Source organism: Chaetodon auriga, chromosome 18 (assembly GCF_051107435.1).
Source record: "Chaetodon auriga isolate fChaAug3 chromosome 18, fChaAug3.hap1, whole genome shotgun sequence".
NCBI classification, from domain to species: Eukaryota; Metazoa; Chordata; class Actinopteri; order Chaetodontiformes; family Chaetodontidae; genus Chaetodon; species Chaetodon auriga.
This window is the reverse complement of record NC_135091.1, coordinates 19,879,964-19,901,896: the sequence shown is the minus strand read 5'-3', so window position 1 is coordinate 19,901,896 and position 21,933 is coordinate 19,879,964. Positions and strand designations below refer to the sequence as shown.

Here is a 21,933-nt window from a genome sequence, read left to right as displayed (position 1 = left end):
TAGTTGTGTCAGAAACCATATAGAGAGGTGGTAGCACTTCATTTTCAGTACATCCTCTGAAACTGACCCTTAAGACTACCATTCAGCCCAAGGCCCTAAACAAGGTCTCGTAAGATTTTTGTTCACAACTTATTTTCATCTGCTACATAAGCTTTCTCTAATTAAAGGATAATTCCAATTTATTGCAACTTTGGGCCTATTTTTGTAGTTTTCTGTTGGTCAGTCTCTTTTCAAAAGTGCTAGTGGTGTTGTACTTGGTTGTACATGCAAGCAGTAATGAGCATAGCTGAAAGAAAAGTCCAACTCTACTTACTTTCTTTGCTCTTCACACCTACCAATTCTCTGGGTAAAGTGGGGAAGCTTGCTGGGTTGTTGGATTTGGAAAGTTATAAGAAGAGACAGTCCCCACCTCCAACTCTGAAGTCAGAAAAATGTTGAGAGAGGGGGTTTAGATGTTTCTCTATGGTCCGACAAGCCCTTATATGATTCAGTATTTGCCTTTTCTCTCTTCTGCTCTTTACTCTTCTTACTCTTTACTGGTACCCCCAACCCCCCAGGCCCCAGTTCCCAGCACCCCTAAGCCTTATAATCAATCCAGACTTGCCAATTGCAGTCCAGCTGTTGGGTACGAGTTGTGCTGTGATCACAGACTGATGTGTGAGTTGATGTGAGCACAGGCTGGGGGCTGAGCACACCACTTCACACACAATGAACCACACAGAAGCCCCTAAAGTGTCTAATCCTTTCCCACCATTGTCCACATATTCGTATGACTATGACTGACAACCATCATTCATATGATTCCAATTTTCGTTGCTAGTGCTGTAGTCGAGAGTTGTGTTGACCGCTCTGGTTTCGTTTCCCTAGTAGTGCTGTTTGTGCCTTCGAAAATGTTGGCCTCCTTCACCCCGTGCTGTTTGTCAAATGGTTTGTGCCTTGTCTTGGTGTGACTCACAAAAGAAGCTTTGATAGCGGTCATCCCCTGCCAGACTCGGTTCCCTTTTTAACAGGTTTTTCACTAACCTCAGTGCCACTGTTGCCAGTGCCCAGACATCCAGACAATCGACAATGTGGCCTGCAGACTTTTTAAACCTACTCAGTAAATCTCAGCTCTCTTTGTTTTGCCAAGTTGTACTCTTTTAGAGGAAGTCTAATGTATTTGTCGACCTGTGTCACTGTTCAAATGAACATCCTTAAATACACAGTGGATCCATATAGATGAGCTCATTGTTTGGTTTGGGATTAGCCTGCTCACATCTTTTTTCAAATGGATGATTTTGACCAAACAGGAGCTTGTCACATTGGATCACCGCCCGAGATCACAGAAGGCTGTATTAAAACATTGAACATTGAAGTTATTTTCAGCACAGTCCATGAATTATTTCTGCAGCTGTCTGACTTCTTCCTTTTTTCATCTCAGACAAAACATTTGCTGTTGTCTGATTGTAGCCAACCCCTTAACACAATCTTTTCCTACCAAGCAGACGTGTCAGACTGAGTCTCACCTGATTGTGAGAGATATGTGTGAAAACATTAGACGTGGAACAAATGAAACGAAAAGCTTGATGTGCCAGTCGTAATGGCTCCAGAATTATTTTGCTTTGTCCTGCCCCATCACTGCTTTCAATGGTGCACAGTTAATGTGAAGAGGTGTTTGGCAGATGGCTGCTTCTCTTCATGAAAGGATGTGAATAGAGATATTTTGCCCCTTTCCTTTCCCTTCTTGTGATCTCTCCACAAGGCTCCAGGGGCACAGAAGGAAGCCAGGGCACACAAGAGAGACACACACTCGGTATTAGGAAGTCCTCTGGACACGTTTTTATAGGTGAACTCCTGTTTGTCCCTCCACCCCTGCTGTGGGCTGTGGACCTTGAATGGGACGATGGTCTTTCTTGTTTGGGAGTTGCTACTGACAGTGTGTCAGTGTAGCTCAATACTGTGCAGCATAATGAAGAGAAGAAATTAATAATTTCTGCCTGAACATCTTCTTTTTCATTCTATTAAACCACTAGACATGGGATCTAAGAGTCCTGACGTGCCCCAATCCGGCTTCAGTGAACTGCAGTCAACGAAGACTGATGCACTGCCACACGTTGCTTCATGATTACTGTCAAAACTTTTAAAAGTTATGTGTGAATGAACCACAAAGACCAGAGACATCTGACCACCAACTTACATCTACATGTCTGTGTCTGCATGAGAGGAAATGACGTGTAGCCTGTAGGCCTAGCGCTGGTCAGATGATGATCAGTGATGATGACAAACGAAGCAAACTATGTGCAGAGTTGGTGATAATTCTCTGTCGGTTCAACAGGTGACTCATATCACATTACACATAGTAACACAACACAGTTAACATAAGAATGTTGATAGCTTCAGTTTTTAAATTTTGCATTTCTTTCCACTGGTGTTGTTGGAAGAAGAGAACTTGCGATCAGACAGCTCCCTGCCAAAAGTTGCCTCTTATGCCTGTCAACATTGACACAGCCACTGATACAGGCTGACTAGAACAGTGGCAAACTGCAAAAGCTACACAGCCAACTGTGACTGTTGGACACGCATGATCAAACAGTGCTTAATGTCTGGTCAGTTGTCTGTTGGGGTGTATCAAGGCCCAAAGCATGTTGATGGGAAGTGTCTCTGAGATGCCTCTTAATGCTGTTGGGGATCCCAAGGGTTTTCATGGTGCACCTTTTTTTTTTCATCTACCACCATTGCTGTTTTGAACAGGGTATTTTTGTGTTTTAAAAACTAAAGGCCTCAATAAGCTACAGCATTTGTGAACAGTCAGTCAGTTAATGGGCCATGGACTTTGAGTGAGAATCTCTACATCATAGCGACTGATATTTAGCTTACCTTTATAGTGCTGCTATGAAAAAGTGGGCAGTAATCCAGAGGAGCCACTGACTTTATTGAATCCCAGCTTCCATCATGTATGAGGCTTGCTGGCTAATGACTGCTATTTGTTAGCCTGACAGGGAGGGATGAGAGCTGTTACACCTGGCAATGTGAGAAAAAGTGCAGACAAGGTCAAAGACACACCTTGACCTGCAACATGGCAGCCACACACACACACACACACACACACACACACACACACACACACACACACACACAGAGGAACTTTATTAGGATAAATGCAGAGAGTAGCATAGCCAGTAAACTTCTCAATGTGATCTGATGAATTGAATATAATCTGGGAAGATCCCCTTCCCATTGGTGTGATGAATTAATCATCCTAAAAAATGTAAGGATTTGTGGTTCATCTGTCATTTAATACAGTTAGTCTGCCATTTCGAACCTGTCTTACTATTTGGTACTATCAGCCAAATAGGTCTCTATTTCTTCTCAGTGTCAAACAGACTGAATTTGAAACCTTGGCTGCTTGATGAGTTAATGTTTTGTTAAGGGAGATTGGAAGGAATTCAAATAAAGGCTAGTTGAGACCAAGGAGCTCCATCAGTTATTCTTGTGTCACTTTGTATTTGAGTCTGAGTTGTATAAACCTTACTCAATACTTTTTAAACTACTTTGCTGCTTTATTTCTTAGTAACATAATAGAATTGGCCAACTTTTCAATAGCCCAAGGCGCATTTATTCTTTGTAGGAGTAGTTATTGATATGATTTGATCCATCCAGCTACTCTTATCAATCCTGGTTATTGGTACGGTGATTTATTGATACTGCGTATTGGTTCCTTTTGATTCAGAGATTCACAACTTAGCAGTTACGGCCGGTCCAGGCCAAGCATACAAACCATTATGTAACCCACTTCTGAGTATGTACACGCTACCACCTAGGTTCGTAGGAGCTAAGAGTAGTAATAATAACCACTGGACACAGGTACAAGTAACTATTGTGGACTTTTTTTAGTTTTGAACAGTGCACAATATACATACAATGAAATACCTATGGGCCCAATAAACTAAGGAAACATAAAATGTCCATCTGAAGAGTTCCTCTGGAAAACGTTTGTTGTGAATCCAATCAAAGTTCAAGTCGACAAGTCATGGAGGTAGTCAAAGTCAAGGAAAAGTATCCAAAGTAGGCTCTTGTTAGTGTCGATCAGTAGGACTGACACAATCCTACCACAGAATCCACTGAATAATGTGGTGGAGGCTCAAAGTTCAACCGGTGGCTCGCCATCAACTGGATCACTGGTCCACCTCGTTGGACACAAGGATGAGGCTTCACTCTTCCCACGCATCAATTAAGACCTGACCAAGAAGGGGATTTTCAACAGGAGAGACCGGACAATTTAAAGTGTCTCTTCGGTTCTCCGTCCTCTTTTCCTCGTCTCTAATCCTCACGGAAGAACGGAACAGTGCTCCATCGCGTGAATTAGCAATGTTAAGCTACATCGAATATTTTTAACACATTACTTCTGGATCACCAAAAATAAAGTTCCGGTTTTTCAAAATAAAACCGATAGTACTCACAAACATAAGGTAGAAAGAAATAATGATCAGAAATGAATAAAATATATTACATAACCCTTCGTTAGGCGGGTTACAATTAGGCTAATCGCGAATTGTTATGAATAGGCTAGAAACAAAAGCGAACATGGTCCGGCTCTGGATTCACAGGCACTGGGAGTTGACTGCAAGGACAGCAGTCAAAAACCTGACATTTCTGCATTTTTACTATGTGTATGTTTGATTATTTGCTTGTGATGTTTCCCGTATTTGCTGATTCTGTCACATTATAGAAATGAGCAGTTGTTGACTCAAGAAAAATGTAACCAGCCTTTAGACCCATCTGGTTTTTGTCTAACATGGCCTCTGCTCTGCTGTTGCTTTGTGTATATGGGGGTGTGTGTGGAATATTCCAGTCCTGCCCTAATGTACATACAGAGAGAGCGGTAAAGGGGAGAAATAAGAAAGAGACAAGACTACACTTACCACCAAAAATTACACAAAACCATGTCTTTTTGTTTTTTCTGATAATCTCATTCCCAGGTGTCCTGAGTCGGGCATTAAAATGTGTACCTCAAGACTGACCTTGAAATGTATTTTTGTTTTTAACAAGATTACATACATAAGTATGTATATGTAGGATATCAAATCCATTTTTAAATACTTAATCAAGTAGTAGAATGGTGCCATTTGTTACCCAGCCTCATTTTAATTTGCCTGCCAGTGGGTTCAAAGGTATTGTATAGCAAGTTGGAAGGTTGATGAGGTTCCAGTAGAAATTGTAGGAAGACAAAAATAATTAGAAGAAAAAGAAGAAGGGAAAGAATCAACTCCAAGATTACTTTTATAACAAAGTAGACTTTATTAGTGTTTCCTTATGTTGGCTGTTACGCTCTTCATCAGCTAGCCCTCAAAGACATCTTCAGTATTTGTCCATCTTTGTCATTCATTTGTGACAGCCCAGTGCATATTGCTACACACAAGTTGCTTCATCGCTAATTGTCTGGAATTTGTTTAGAAACGAATTGCTGCACCATCAGGAGTCATCATCTAGTAGCAGGAATCCATGATGCGCCTCATGCTCATGATCCTCATGCTGTTCATGCCCATGCTCATGAGGCTCCTGTACTCTCCGGGCCTCACGTACATCACTCTTCCTCTGAAGTGGGGCTGCTCGTACATCAGCCAGTGGCCCTCCATCACGTTGCAGGACATGAAGTTGGACATGTGGTAGCGGTCCATGATGCTCTCGCAGTCCTCCATCAGCTCGTGCATGTGGCCCTGGAAGTTCTCCCTCTCATAGATCCTCATCCTGTAGGACCCTCTGTGCATGGGGATCATGCGGCAGGACCTGATGCAGTCGCTCATGCCCATCATGCTCATGTAGTCGGTGTACTCGCCCCTCCTCATGAAGTACTGGTTTCCCATGAAGTTGGTGCGGTCGTAGACCATGAAGCAGCCCCTCTCCACCCTGCAGGAGTGGCAGCGGTTCAGGTAGGAGGACATGTCTGGGCAGTCGCTCATGCACTCGTAGGAGCGGCCCTGGAAGTTCCTGTCCTCGTAGAAGATGATCTTACTCATCATGTTCATGCCGCTGGAGCTCATCTTTACCAGGTGTTGTTACTAGAGGCGATGCTGCTGCTGCTGCTCTTGGAGCTGAACTGCTTGTCTACCTGTTGGAAAGCTTCCTTTTTATACCTGACAAGCAGAGGGCCCCTTTGTGAAAACAGCCTGACCCAGCAACACACCATCGAAGCCCATAGAGCACTGAGGGTTGTCCACATTTACAGCTGTTCCCCCAAAAGACCTTAGAGAGGCGGTTTTACTCCAAATACTGTCAGACAAAACCTTTTTCAAAGGGTTAACCAAGAACAATAGCACTTTTGTTACATCATTGTAGTGCACAAACTATCTTTAGCTTTGGAATTTTGTTTTGTTGTGTTGTCTCATTCTTAGCAGTGTACCAGATCATCCATTTATATGGTCAATGAAATTTTATTATGCAAAAAGATATGCATATTCTAACAGTCTTTTTTTTTTTTTTTTAAGAATATTTTATTACATATTTCATGCTGTCACCAAAATGATGTTAAGCCTGTACGCTCAGCAGTCCTGACTGTGACTGATTTTAGAAAAGAACATTCATTTGTTGGGGCTTTCTGTTAATTAAGTAGCAGTTTCCATGTGTATTTTGATTACATACTGACAACACAACATATAATTTCATTACATTAGAATAATTAAGTTTGACATCTCACAGTGATAACTAATAGAATAATTTTCAACTGTTATTTCAAGATAGATTTTTCTCTGTCCTTATAGTAAAATGAGTCTTGCAGGGTGTTGTCTGTTATAAAATATTCAGCCACACATACCCTGGTGTTTGAGTCTGACAACCGATCATGTCTTGGTCGCCCATGCTACTTTTCTGCTACTAGTTGATCAAATAATTTGTTCATCACAGGGAGGTGATGTGGAGGAGATTTGTGCTTTCTCCTCCACATACATACATTCTCCATCCAATATGTTAATATGTTGACTACACCACCCGTGTACCAAATACAGCAGGTCAGCAGTAGAGTTGACGTTCATGAAATCTTAAAAGGATTACCTTCCAGGGATATCTGACAATTTTCCTCTGATTTCGCACCATACGTTTGATTTTGAAAATAGAACAACAAATACTATCAGTCAAAGCCTCTTTCAAGGGGTTAACAAAAACAAGAAGCACACTATGTCCTGGAGGGTGCAGTTTAGGTACTGTCCATGAGCCAAGCTGTAGTCTTGTGATGGTGACTGAGGACAAGGTGTTTGTGGGTGGCCATGTCTTCACCTCATTGAAAGGTCAAGTTCCTTAGTGAACACAGAATTCACTGCTGGAGGGTCCACCTTGAGCATTTTGGCATTGAACATTTCAATCAGGTCTATCTGCAGACAAACAGTAGCTACAGGACACGCCTACTACAGAATACACCCTGGACATTGTTAGATCCAGGCACCAAAACTGCTTGGTTAGGTTTAAGAAAAGATCTCAGGTGGTGTGAGATGTAGTGAAGTTAGTGTGTTGTGTTGTCTGTGAGACTCTTCTCAAGGGTTAAGCCACATCCAGCATGCACCTGTTGGTCATGCAGCATCATGGGTGTGTTTGATTTGGTTGGCTTAGCATACTCACCAGGTGTTGTATGAAATCAGTGATTAATTAAGGAAGAGGCAACATTTTTTAACTATGCATAGGTTCAATAACACCGACCTTAGTCCATAATGACATCATCCTGAATTTTATTGCATTCTTGAGCATTTGTTGCATTGTTCACTAACTGCTAGTTGTTCCACACCCCTCTAACACCCCTGACACTCGGCCAGCAAATGTACACATTGAACATGTCTCTTTTCTTGGGTGTCACTTAAGTGCAGAGGGTCACCTCTCTGGAGCTCTGCCCTCCTGCAGCTGCAGACAAGCCAGCAGCTTCTTCTCTGCTGAAGTGGCTAATTTCCTCCTTTCTTTTGCTGCATTTGCACAGTTGACCAGCACTTTTTCAAGTCACTTTTGCTCTTACTCTGTGACAGATGTGCCTTGAAATGTAGCAAAGTACAATACATGTTATAAAAGGTGCTTAAGTAAAACTAAGATGACCTCTATTTGAAAATAACCAAAACAGTATAACAGTTTAAAAAATGATTTTGTTTCTGTAATGAGAGTAAATGTAATTTGTTCTAATTCTACCCAGGCTTATTGGTTCCTTTTGATTGCAGTGCATGAAAATGAAAAAGCAAGTGGAAATGAATGAATGAATGGAAATCTTTATTGCCCTAAGGGGAATTTATTTTACACAAACAGCATGGAAGAATATTAAAAGAAAAAAACGCAAGACAGCATCTTAGGTAACATAAAAATAAGCACTGTAAAAAACAGAATAACAAGCATTATTATGAGAAATCGATAAAAGACATCAATTGCAAGTTCAAAAAATTGCCAAATTCAGACGACATGGTCAGAGCTTGTTAAGCAGCTGAATGCTGCATGAGATAAAGGATGTGATATATCTTTTTGTCCACATCCTGGCCACGCTATACCTGTGCCCTGAAGATAAAAGTATTCAGGCCATCGAAGCTGCAGTGGATCTGCTATGATTATGAGAGCTAAATTTATGGTGTGCTGGTTTGCCATGTGAATAATACTGCACATTGGTCCCTCAGTTATCTTGCCACTCCGTTTAACAGCCCTGTCCAGTTGATTTCTCTTTTGTGCAGTGTCCCCACAACACTGATTACAAAAGGTCAATACAATCTCAATGATGGTCTTGTTAAATATTGTCAGTTCCTGTCAGTTTGCTATCAATAATAATGCTCATGTACTTATACTCTGTACATATTCAATAGCTATATCGTTCATGATAATGAGGGCCAGAGAGGAATTTCTTGCTTAGCAGGTACTGCTGGTCAAGGTAAACTGTTACAAACAATTCAATTTTGTTTTTTGTTGTATTTATAACAATTTATTATTAGCCTCCATAATGGGAACAAGCATTCTCTTTTCTTTCGAGTAAAACGTAACCACGCTTTAGATGGTTTTGTTGTCTGCAATGGCCTCTGCTCTGCTGCCTGCTATGTGTATGAAAGGGACATGTAGGGTCCCAGCCCTGTCCCAATGTGCGTACAAAGAGTGGAATAAGGGAGAGGAAGGAGAATGCGGCTAGAGTGCACTCATCACCAAAAATGACACCAAAACCATACTTTCATGCAAAGCAAACCCCTCTCCCTGATGTCCTCAGAACTGACTGTAAAATACAGGTTTTGCGAAAGGAGACTCCACATTCAGAAGCACTTTTTGGGGGTGATCCCTATGTTGACTACATAAGTACAGATATATCAAATATCAAATGACAGTCCAATTTTTCAATACTTGAAACTGAATTTTTGAATTTGTGGAAATGCATATTCGGATTTTCATGTGGCCATTCAGGTTGCTGCTGTCTCCTGTCTTGTAAGTCCATCTGGGCAGGGACACTCAAGTAAACAAATCTGCCAGTCAGTCTGAGAGACATTGGTTGGTACCATTAAGGTGTTGGATTTCATATATTCAATTTCATTATGTTTTTTATTTTTCATTATATTTCTATGAGAAACTTGATGTAATTTGCCTACACAAGTGGGTTCAAAGGTATTGTAAAGTAGGAGGTTGATGAGGTTCAATTAGACATTGTAGGAAGACAAAAACAATAATTAGAAGAAAAAGAGAAAGAAGGAAAAGAATCAACTCCAAGATTACTTTTACAACAAAGTAGACTTTATTAGTGTTTCCTTATGTTGGCTGTTACGCTCATCATCAGCTAGCCCTCAAAGACATCTTCAGTAATTGTCCATCTTTGTCATTCATTTGTGACAGCCCAGTGCATATTGCTACACACAAGTTGCTTCATCGCTAATTGTCTGGAATTTGTTTAGAAATGAAATGCTGCACCATCAGGAGTCATCATCTAGTAGCAGGAATCCATGATGCGCCTCATGCTCATGATCCTCATGCTGTTCATGCCCATGCTCATGAGGCTCCTGTACTCTCCGGGCCTCACGTACATCACTCTTCCTCTGAAGTGGGGCTGCTCGTACATCAGCCAGTGGCCCTCCATCACGTTGCAGGACATGAAGTTGGACATGTGGTAGCGGTCCATGATGTTCTCGCAGTCCTCCATCAGCTCGTGCATGTGGCCCTGGAAGTTCTCCCTCTCATAGATCCTCATCCTGTAGGACCCTCTGTGCATGGGGATCATGCGGCAGGACCTGATGCAGTCGCTCATGCCCATCATGCTCATGTAGTCGGCGTACTCGCCCCTCCTCATGAAGTACTGGTTTCCCATGAAGTTGGTGCGGTCGTAGACCATGAAGCAGCCCCTCTCCACCCTGCAGGAGTGGCAGCGGTTCAGGTAGGAGGACATGTCTGGGCAGTCGCTCATGCACTCGTAGGAGCGGCCCTGGAAGTTCCTGTCCTCGTAGAAGATGATCTTACTCATCATGTTCATGCCGCTGGAGCTCATCTTTGCCAGGTGTTGTTACTAGAGGCGATGCTGCTGCTGCTGCTGCTGCTGCTCTTGGAGCTGAACTGCTTGTCTACCTGTTGGAAAGCTTCCTTTTTATACCTGACAAGCAGAGGGCCCCTTTGTGAAAACAGCCTGACCCAGCAACACACCATCGAAGCCCATAGAGCACTGAGGGTTGTCCACATTTACAGCTGTTCCCCCAAAAGACCTTAGAGAGGCGGTTTTACTCCAAATACTGTCAGACAAAACCTTTTTCAAAGGGTTAACCAAGAACAATAGCACTTTTGTTACATCATTGTAGTGCACAAACTATCTTTAGCTTTGGAATTTTGTTTTGTTGTGTTGTCTCATTCTTAGCAGTGTACCAGATCATCCATTTATATGGTCAATGAGTTTTATCGCACAAAAAGATATGCATATTCTAACAGTCTTATATTTTTTAGAGTCTTTTATTACATATTTTGTGCTGTCACCAAAATGATGTTAAGCCTGTAAGCTCAACAGTTCTGACTGTGACTGATTTTACAAAAGAACATTCGTTCGTTGGGACCTTCTGTTAATCAAGTAGCAGTTTCCATGTGTAATTTGATTGCATACTGACAACACAATGTATAGTTTTCTTGGTCACTACTTCTACCTGTTGGTGAGATCATTTGTTCAGAACAGGGAGGGGATGAGGCGGAGAAAGCACAGATCTCCTAATACGTTAACATGTTGACTACACTGCCTGTGTACCAAATACAGCTGGTCAGCAGTAGGTAGGGCTGGTTATCATTCAATTATTCTCAACACTGATACCTTGACTGTGATACTGATTGCTGAATTTTCTATACAACATTTATGAAATTCATTTTAACAAAAAGAAAATTAGATCACACATTAGTGTGCAATTTCTTCAAAGGCCTGGGAGCAGCTGGGGGAACAGTTTTTACTCTGCGCACGGTACTCAACATTGATAACTGGATTTAAGTGAAACTGAAACTGATGGAATACCGATATAGTACTGGATTTTCTAAAATCATAGATAACTCAAAAGGAGCATAAATAACAAACAATGGGCAGCAATACGCCATTGTTGTGTCTGGTCTGCTGAATCCAACATGACATTTGTCATACTTGGAAATTGTGGCAGAATGAGCCATCTTAGTCTCTCTGTACAGAGCAGCAAACCCGTGTCTGACAACATCTCATCTTCAGGACATTTCTCTACCTTTACCTGACGATGTGTAAGCAACAATTTGCCATCACAAATGCTGTCCGCGGCTCTGTGTTATCCATCCCTGCTGTGGTGAGGAGAGAATGGGCCAGTGAACAATGTGGTGAATGGACTCACCGGCGAGCAGATACAGGTCAGCTGCACTGGCTACCTAAGAAGACGCACAAAGTATATATAGGTTTTTTTTGCAACTAGCCTTAAAAAACAACAAAAAAATAAAACAAACAGTAAGCACTGTCTCTCTGTGTAACATAGTGTTTTTCTTGCATTCTTCTAAAGCCTGTAACATAAGACAGTAGCGAGACAGTAGTGAGACATGCTAAGGCACTGAGGATTGAGGAAAACGCCAACTTTGGGGCCGTCCACACTGAGAGGAGTCGTCGCAGACTACAGGGCACCCGGCACCCCCCCCCCCCGACTCTGACAGACAGGCGGACCCCACACAAAGGTGGAGAGCCAGACCAGACACCACCCCCAGGAAACACTGCAATTGAAAAAGAAAAGCATAAGATAGAGTAAAAGGCATTATATATAAGATGATAAATAAAGTAGATTAAATAGGTAAAATAATACAAAATATAAAACAGCAAAATAAAAGGCATCAACATAAGATAAAAGCCTGATAAAAAAGAAAGAAGGTCAGTTAAAAGCCTGATTAAAAAGGTGTGTTTTTAACCTTCTTTTAAAAATATCAACAGTCTCTGCAGTCCTGAGGCTCTCCGACAGGCTGTTCCACAGGTGTGAGGCATAGTGGCTAAATGCCGCCTCACCATGAGTTTTAGTTCTGGCTTTTGGTATGGATAAAAGGCCAGTGCCGGAGGACCTCAGGGTCCGCGAGGGTTGATATGGTAAAAGCAGGTCAGATAAGTAAAAGGGCGTAAGGCCGTTAAGTGAATTAAAAACAAGTAGAGCACCAGCAGCAAGTACCAGCATCATTAGGTGTTGGTACAAGCAAGCTGGATGCTTATTGGCTGACTGACTGACTCCTTAGGTATCAAAATTTGGGACAGAATGACAAGGCATTTTTTGATAAGTGATAGTATATTAAACAGTATGGTCAGTGCCATAAATGTGTTGAAGTTTGGTACTCAGACCTAGGAGTAGGGTCGATAAAGCTCACAAAATCTTAAAGAATTAGCTTTCAGCAATATGTCACTCTTTCCTTGTGATATTTGATTGCCATTAATGAAGTTTGATTTTAATAACAGGACTGTGGATAATAATATATGACCAAATTGTCAAATTTGCTGATTTTTCTTTCTGTAAAGCAGAATAATTCCTCTTTAAAGTGAGGAACCCTTTTGCGTCTGTATGAGACACACCAGGCTTTGAACTAACTCTAATTTAAACCCACAGCAACTACTCCAGCCATCCAACATGTTCTCATCCCAGCAACGCACAAAGTCTTCCTACAACAAAGCCTTTCTTAGGTTTAGTCGCCAAAACTGCTTGACTGGGAAAAGATTGTTCACTTTCAGTTTGTCAAGGGACAGGAATCCTGGTCTCCTGGGTGAAAGTTGTGTGTTTGTTTGACTCATCCATCCACCCTACCTTCCTCCATTTGCAGATGTCACACTACTTTAGAAGTACTTTGTGTGTATGTATGATACACCAAAGGGCACGACACACAGCTGAACTGCAAGCTGCAACTTTAGCAAGAATGTATTTGAAGGAAAATGCTGGAGGTGAATCTTGTCACATTATTGTAATAACTGCAATTTAAGGTCAGAATATATTTACAGACAGTTGTATGGAAGCGTTAATAAGGTTTGGAGAGCGCGTCTTAATTTCAGGACACAATGATTGTCTTCTGTATGTGAACACAAGGGTGTGCACAGACCCACTTACTAAAAATCCCTATGTCCTGCAGGTATTTTTCCAGGAAACAAGCAGATTTTGTTGAGAATTCCTGGGACACATGGGACATATCTCAATTTCCGCCATTGAGCGCGAGTCATCAGCATGCCACCTGCAGCTTCACATGTCTATCACTGTCTGCACTGGATGAGTTCAGCCACAGAACTGCTGTGCACTCATTTTGGCAGTGCTCACAGCCCAATCAAAAATATAGTGCAGTTACACATGAATACAGCTGTATTGATTCAAACTGAATTGTGTCTGTTATGTGAGACAGACAACTGAAAAATGAAGCTGAAACAAATCCGGTTATAAAAAAAGGTGTTGCTCTCTGTTGGTGAAACTCCTCACTGTCAGGTCAGCCAAATTAATTGGCAACTCAGTGGAGGAACATGGTAGCTGACACCGTCCTCACAACAATAGGAGGAAGTTGTGGTCCATACCAGTGTACCAGGGACTGTTGTACACTGGAATTTGGAATTTGACCAAACTGGAGTGTAATACAGGGAATTACAGTCAAAAACACCTTACTGTCCCACACTTCCTTGTTTCACTTTCCCTGTACTTTGTCTTGAGAATGCTCTAAGGCATTGTATAAATGTTTTCTGAAGCTATAGAAAATAGCAATAATAATAATAAGTATCCTGTATTTATTGGAATAATAATAGAGGAAAGGCTTGGTGAAAATACCTTTCTCATTAAAGTTCATGCAGAATTGGTGAATACTTTTTAATGTTCATTTTTGACAGGGTCAATAAAAATGCAGTACGCAGACAGACAGACATTTTAGCAGCCAGGATGACCTCAGCTACAGATATCAGCACCTTCAAAACTGCCAGAAATGGTTTTAGGATGTGTTGTGCGTCATAAGAGTGTGAAAGTTCTGAGTTGTAGGTTGGCATCAGTCCTAGTCGAGCATTAAAAGTGATAATGAAAAGATTAAAAACCAACAGACAGCCAGAATAGAGACATGAGACATTGCTAAAAGTGTACAAGGATAAACAGCCTGACAGTAACACTGAAGAAGTTGAGAGTAACTGAAACTGAGTCCAGTTTCACGTAAACTTTGACCATATCACTTTCACTTCTTGTTGGTTCCAGTCTTGCTTCACTCAGCACACATTCTGTTTTATTTCTCTTAAGCTTTGTGGCTTCAATGTTTTCCTCCCATCGGCCACGGCAGTGAAGATGAAAGCGCTTAGCTCGGTCATGCAGGACTTGCAGCCAATGAGGCTGATCATGTTTTTAAAAAATGTTTTACTAAAGATGCCGACTCCCTGAAGCCCATAAAGCTCCGTGGCTCAGTTGTTGCGTCAGGGATGTCGCAATCAGCTGATTGAACCATAACAGTGGATGTTATCTTACTGCTAACAACAGTTTGCTGTGTGATCACTCCATTAAACTCAACATGGTTGTTAAACTGAGTTATGGTATCTGTGGCTGTTGTTCCAGGTTCAGGAAAAAGCAAATGTCAGCAGACAGTCCTTGTATTCTGCAGTGTGCGTCCACAGAGAGTATGGGGTTTGGACGAGACTGTGAAGCAGAGGAATTCCTCTGATTTGTTTCAGGGAATGTGCCTCAATTCCTAACACCTCTTTAATAGGAGGTCTGTATTATAGCTTCAGTGCTGTGAGTGGAGACAGAATTACCACTAAGAAGAAATAACGAGGGTACAGAAAAACTTAATTGTATACCTTAAAAGCATCTGACACACAATTAAGATTAGACTCACATACATTTTTATGAAATAAGAAACTTTAATGGCCATAATAAAAATTGCCGAATTGTTGTTCAAAATATTGTGTTTTTCCTCGATTTACCTTTAATTGTATTTTAAAGGGCTTAATTTCTCAGTTTAGACCATATTTAGGCAGCTTGTTCTTATGTTTACAAAGTACAATGAAACTGAAGTGTGAAAAAAGTGATTTGAGGGATCTTGAGCTTATATGGAGGGTCGTGTGCATGGATAACACTATGTAACATTTGAAAGAGCAGATAATATGACCAGTATGACCAGGGGTTTATGGTGGCTACTGTTAGCAATGGTCTTTTTATTGGCATGTAACTGAGCCAGTTCAACAACTTCATGGCTCTTCTTTATGTGTGCTACTGTTACACTATGTTTGAGCATTTCACATACATATTTTCAATGGTTTTATCACAAAAGTGAATCAAGAAATGAACACATCTTATTGCACCAGGAGACAGGTTTTAGCTACACCATTACCCTACAGTCGTCACCTTATTTTCATACTACTTATGGCCGTTTTTAATAGCCAATGAATCTGCATTCTGTAACGACCTCACTGGAAAGCTTACACTGTGGTCATGAGCATTTGGCTAACAGTTTGTTGCTGGGTAGGTAGTGAACAGTGGGTTTTTAGAGCTTTTTCACTGAAACAGTTGCCTGCTGCTGCTGGAAAGGAGGCTGATGAGAGCACTGAGGCTAAACTACAGGAGAAAGACACTAAAACACTCTGTAGAGTAGAGGGGAGCTGGAGAGCTGAGTGAGTAATTCTCAGTGTATGTCTGTATGTCAAAGGACATGACAAAGTGTTGGTATTTGACGCTCTGGGAATGACACCAGGCTCACCACACAGCTGAACTGCAAGCTGCAACATTAGCAAGAATGTATTTGGAGGAAACTGCTGGAGGTGAATCCTGTCACATTATTGTAATAACTGCAATTTAAGGTCAGAATATATTTACAGACAGTGGTATGGAAGCGTTAATAAGGTTTGGAGAGCGCGTCTTTATCTCAGGACACAATGATTGTCTTCTGTATGTGAACACAAGAGTGTGCACAGACCCACTTACTAAAAATCCCTATGTCCTGCAGGTATTTTTCCAGGAAACAAGCAGATTTTCTTGAGAATTCCTGGGACATATGGGACATATCTCAATTTCCGCTATTGAGCCCGAGTCATCAGCATGCCACCTGCAGCTTCACATGTCTATCACTGTCTGCACTGGATGAGTTCAGTGGAGGCGCATGGTAATTGACACCTTCCTCACGACAACAGGAGGAAGTTGTGGTAGGTGGATACCAGTGTACCAGGGACTGTACACTGGAATTTGACCAAACTTGAGTGTAATACAGGGAATTATAGAGTCAAAAACACCTTACTGCCCCACACTTCCTCTTTCACTTTCTCTGTACTTTGTCTTGGGAATATATCAAATTAGAAAAGCAACAGGCAACTGAAAACAGTTGCCTGCTGCTGCTGGAAAAGAGGCTGATGAGAGCACCAAGAAAGACACTAAAACACTGTAGAGTAGAGGGGAGCTGGAGAGCTGGGTAAGTAATTCTCAGTGGGTTCTTCACTGGAAGCCACACCTTTCACATTACACAAAGTAATTTGATCAGTTGTTTTGGAAAAAATGTGATTACTGCAGCTTTAAGGAATGCATGTCCCTGAGTGAAAACTGAGGTCATGGAACCTGAAATTGGTTAATTTAGCCCACACTAAGTGCTGACCTTTTTTGATGTGTCACAGGTCAATCTTCCTCACCGTTGTGACTGCCTTGCTTCCCTGCTGTGGATACAGTATGTGTTAAATCAGTTTTTTCTGCATTCCAGCATGGGGCGAGACCCGGCTTACGTGTTCATTTACAGGACTTCATTTACCAAAATTTATTGAAGGAATGCAGGAACATGTGGTGCTTATAAATTCTGTTATTTCAAGTAATTATTTGCAGTATGTGTCCATTTTGCTATCAGTCAGTTAGCCAAAGCCTTCAAACTTGCTCTTTCAGTGTCAGGTAGGTCTTTGGGTGTTTTTCCATTTGAATTTGTTATCTTGTGTTACCTCGCACTTATACAAACAACATAATAATGTATAACATAAGTGACGCAGGTGTGACAGGAAAGGTCAAGAGGCCATAGACTTATAGTAGACTTACCCCCCCACAGTTCTGCTCTAAGAAAAATCCTCTAAAACTGTAAAATAATGACATTAGTCTTTCATTTCCAAAATAATTCTGAAAAGTATAGAGACTGTATAGCCAAAGACACATTTCCACCTTCAAGTTACACACATTTCCAGTCTCTTAAGATTCCTAGGAAAATGTGATCTAGCTTGAAAGTGGAAAATAAAATCCCTCAACCAAACTGTGTTGTAAGGCCAGGAGCCAAAAAGGTTCAGCAGCACAGCTGTTGATACAGAATCAGTTCACTGATTAACTGTGGTCTGATAAGAAGGGTCAGCTCAGTGTGTTGGGAGCCCTGACTCACATGCTGCTTTCTCAGGGTAAAACGACACAGTGCAGCAATGGCGGCAGGGGACTTAATGTTAACTTGTCATACAGAGTAATTGCTGCTCATTACACTGCACACAGCTGGAGAGCAGCCCAGCCAGCCCCAGCACTCTAACTACTGTTCTTTAAGCTACAAACCAGGGACGTCTACTCCATCTCCAACAGCTCACCTCACTGAACAGCTGTTTATGTCCTACAACAAACTGGAAATTCTGCATTTAAGTCATATATGAAAGGCAGAACTGAGTGCTCATGTTCATGTTTGTATGCATGTGTGGTGGTCGTGTGGTTATATAAAGCTTGAAAGGAAGGAGGATTAAAAGTTGAGTAGTTGTGCTACTGAGAGTTGTCTCTAAATATCTCGACCACTCATCATTGTCAAAAAAGGAACTCAGATGCAGAGAAAGCACTTCCTCTAAATGGTCATTTGTGTCCTTTCAGAATTAGTTCAAGAACAAATGAAACTTAAAAGTCAATCACTATTGTAAAGGTACTTTATTATACGCTGGATGTTTTTGCTACCGTTAAAGTTTTGAGGATAATCGAAAGTCTCAGCAGTCTAATTCAAAATGATTCTATCAAACATTGTGTAGCTTTAGCGTGAAGGTTAAATCTCGGCCGAGAAAGTAGTAGTTTAACAAAAAATAAATGATAATAAAAAAAACTTAGTGTCCACCAGCATTTTGCAGAGCAACTTCCCCTCACATGCAACCACCTGTCATCACATGACCAAAGTTTCATACTGAGGTCATGTGATGACAAGCAAGCATTCCCCAATGATAACTGAGCAATTCAATCCACCGACGAAGAGCGTGAGATGCAGTGCAGCTACTGAGTATACATTCAGTTTAGATTTTTATTCTTTTAGTCCGAAGTGCAGATAAAGTCTCAGTTTAGGTGTAAACATTCAGTGAACTTCAAGTATTAATTGAAATGAAATGGCCAGATGGAGTCGAAGAGTCAGGTGAAATGCAAGCATGGAAAAAAGTTGCAATGTAAGTGTATGAGTGTAAGACATAAAGGGAGTTGGACGTGTTGCTGAAGTGGACATCTTGAGGCAGTTGAAGTATTACTGGAGGTGTCTGTGCAACAGAAGTTCAACGTGCTAACAGTGGTTGTAGAGTATCCTGTAAATTCTACCAGGCAAGGCTGGAACTAATCGCAGTCATTCTAGACAATGTTTGTAATCCCACCAGAAGTGCTGCAGCTTTCAGAAGTGTTCCAGAAGTGGCTCTCTGCTTTGCTCTGTAGAGAATACTTACCTCATCTATTTTTGACGGACAACGCATCAAGCTGCACTGAGCGGATCGAGCCAGGCTGGAAGTCAGACAGGAATGACACAGACAATCCAATCAATTATCAAATAAAGACAATTCAAACAGAAAAGAAAGCATGTAACTATGTGGTTAACTTGCCCGTGCTAGAAGCATAAACATCAAGGAAAAATGACCAGATCAGCAAAATCTGAGTCAACAAAGTCAAGCAGGCAAAATGCCCTGCTTCTGAAACACTCCCAGTGGAGTACGAAGCCAGGCGGACGACGGAATAAAAGCATTTCGCAGCCAGAATGTGATGCAGCTGTCCCGGAAAGGGGACGGAAAGGGTTTGTGTCCCTTCACTTTGAGGAAGTATCGGTTAAAGTAAAACAGCTAAAATGAGTTGAAATGAACAGTGCTAAAAGAAGCTGGAAGTGAAAAGCCTGAAAGACGATACTGCCAGCTCAAATTTTAAAACGGAACGAAGATGTTAGCTGAAGAGTTAACTCAAGTGTCAGTGCAGAATAATAATAATCTGCACAGGAACATGTATGGGTTTGAAATAGTTAGTGTCAGCATTTAGAACTGAAGTTGAAGTATACGATATGCACCGAAATGAGACGAAGTGGCTGTAAAAGGATAACAACCAGGTCTTTACTTTGGTGAATCATTGAAAACCTTTATTTCTTTAGGAATTTCTGTCATTTTGATCAGACATTTTGATCTATGTTTGTACAACATATAAAAAATTCATGGTACAATATGGCACTTAAACTACAAGATGTCATTGAGTATGTGCACCTTTGGCTTCACCATGCTGTTTCTATTTCTAAAGCCTAGTCTGCATTTTCAGGATCTTTCGTGTACCTTCCACTGACTTTGTTTTCAATAAACAGACAAAATAAAGGAAAAAAACATTTTGTTTGTGGAAGTTGCCAAATTGGCAACTACTTTTTAACCCTGTTAGCGTTTCCAAGAAACAACCAACACGATACATCACATTTATTTCCAAATTTCTGTGTGAAGAAATGATCAACACCATTTTGGAAATAAGAGAGAAAACAGTAGCATGTTCATGGAAGAGGTAAAGTGAAATTGCCATAATGTTATATAGGTTAATAACATAGTTTGAGTTTTGTTTTGCGCCAGCAAGTAGCTCCAGCAGCAGGGTTGGGGTCAGGGTGGCGGGCCGAGCAGAAGAAAACATTTAGAAAAAGCATGAGTTCATTAATTCATTTAGTTGAGACATGAGAGTTGATAGAAACAGTGTCAGCAGATCTCTAGCCAGCCTTCATTTCCCCAGGAGATCGTACCTGTTGGCAGACAGAATTGCACAGTGCAAGCAAGGCTTATGGTGAACCAGTCTAAATGCTGATGGTGTCAGTATTTTTTGGCCATTACATTGTTCAATCAACATTTGCTTCAAGATTATACATTAAAGCAAAAAAAAAAACTTGTGTGCTGCCAGTTTAACTTGACATTAAGTAGTCAATGATGTCCTAGTGGTCGGTGAGCACTTTGCATGATGGGCAAACAAAGGAATGACTGCAAAATGATGCATGTTTACACTGACAAATAACCCCTGGAGACCATATGGGTCAGCACATTTATCCTAATGTGTTCCAAATTGCTACATTAACAACTTCACTGATTAACTGAGCTTTAACTGATGGTTTTTGCTTAAGGCATGTACTTTAGCAGAGAGATAAATTACAATCCTGAATGTAATATAAAGCTTTAGACTGTGGAAAAGGGAGTCCCACCTGAAAAGCAGACACCATTATTAACTGTTCACATGTGCGTTAGGTCAGGCTAAATTTTGGCTTCAAATGATTCCCTTACATAAGAAGAGAGTGATTCGTTTCGACGTTGAAATTTTAATGCTCGTTTTAAGGCAGCAGTTTAAGCATTTCTGCCTGCACCTCAGAATAAAAATTCCTCACTCGTTTTTCTCCTCCAAAGCTCTGTTTTATCTACATAAATCTGCATAAATGGGGCTCCTTCACATTACATATTACATATATGGCACACATTTTCTCTCTCTGTCCGTGAGGTAAATGTGCAGTCAGATAGCTTGCCACAGTATCATTCCTGCTGAGAACACTGAGAACACATTTAGCGCTCTCGGGCCTGGTGATCACAGAGGTCACAGTGCCGCAGCGGCAGCCAGGCGCTGATGTGCTCAGTGTTGGGTCAGCCATAGAAGCTCAGCCAGCCGTCGCTAATAATATCGCTCAGTGACGATGGCGTTGATTATGTGGCGCTCCTCATGTCAGGCCAGGGAATGAGTGTTGACAGTCACATTGTGTCGTGAATGCAGGTTGACCCCTGGGAGGTCAGGGGAAGAGTTGCACTATGATGTCACAGGTCAGCACGTGTCCAACGTACCTCACTGAAAGTAAAGGTTTTCATTGCTTCTTGGGTGAAGAAAATGAAAATCTTGGACTTGTGAAACTCATAGCATCTGTAAACACTGCCCAGAAAAACACTGGGAAGCATGTATTAGTCTTTTGGACATTTTGTCTATTTGTAGCTTAATTAAAGGAACTGTTGACGTTTTGTGCTACCCGCTGTTATGTGATTAGGATAGTGACTGTGAAACGTGTTTGCTGGATTTTCTCCTTAAATCACCCTTTCAGGGGCCCATGTAAGGTGTTTTCCAGTAATTACAACCCTACAATTCCCAGTGAGCTCTACTAACTCATACCAACTTTGCCAAGATAGATAGCTTAAAACAATAATTGTGCAATGATGTGGTACTGGTAAAGATAAGTGCAGCACGAGAAGAGCCAAAAAGCCAGTGGACTAAGTAATGTCATTGACTAATGTCAGTAAAGCCTGCACTTCATCATCAAACATAACAAGCTTACTGGTCATACCAGACCAAGTAAGGCTAT

At 41.3% G+C, this 21,933-nt stretch overlaps 1 long non-coding RNA gene and 2 pseudogenes across 1 annotated transcript in view; 1 reads left to right on the top strand and 2 right to left on the bottom strand.

The window, feature by feature from the left end:
- Nucleotides 1-21,933, top strand: part of LOC143336404 (uncharacterized) — an 89,181-nt gene that overhangs the window by 39,330 nt on the left and 27,918 nt on the right. The gene's annotated exons all lie outside the window — the stretch shown is intronic.
- LOC143336537 (gamma-crystallin M2 pseudogene) lies at nt 5,466-6,020 on the bottom strand (annotated as a pseudogene).
- Nucleotides 9,893-10,447, bottom strand: LOC143336538 (gamma-crystallin M2 pseudogene; annotated as a pseudogene).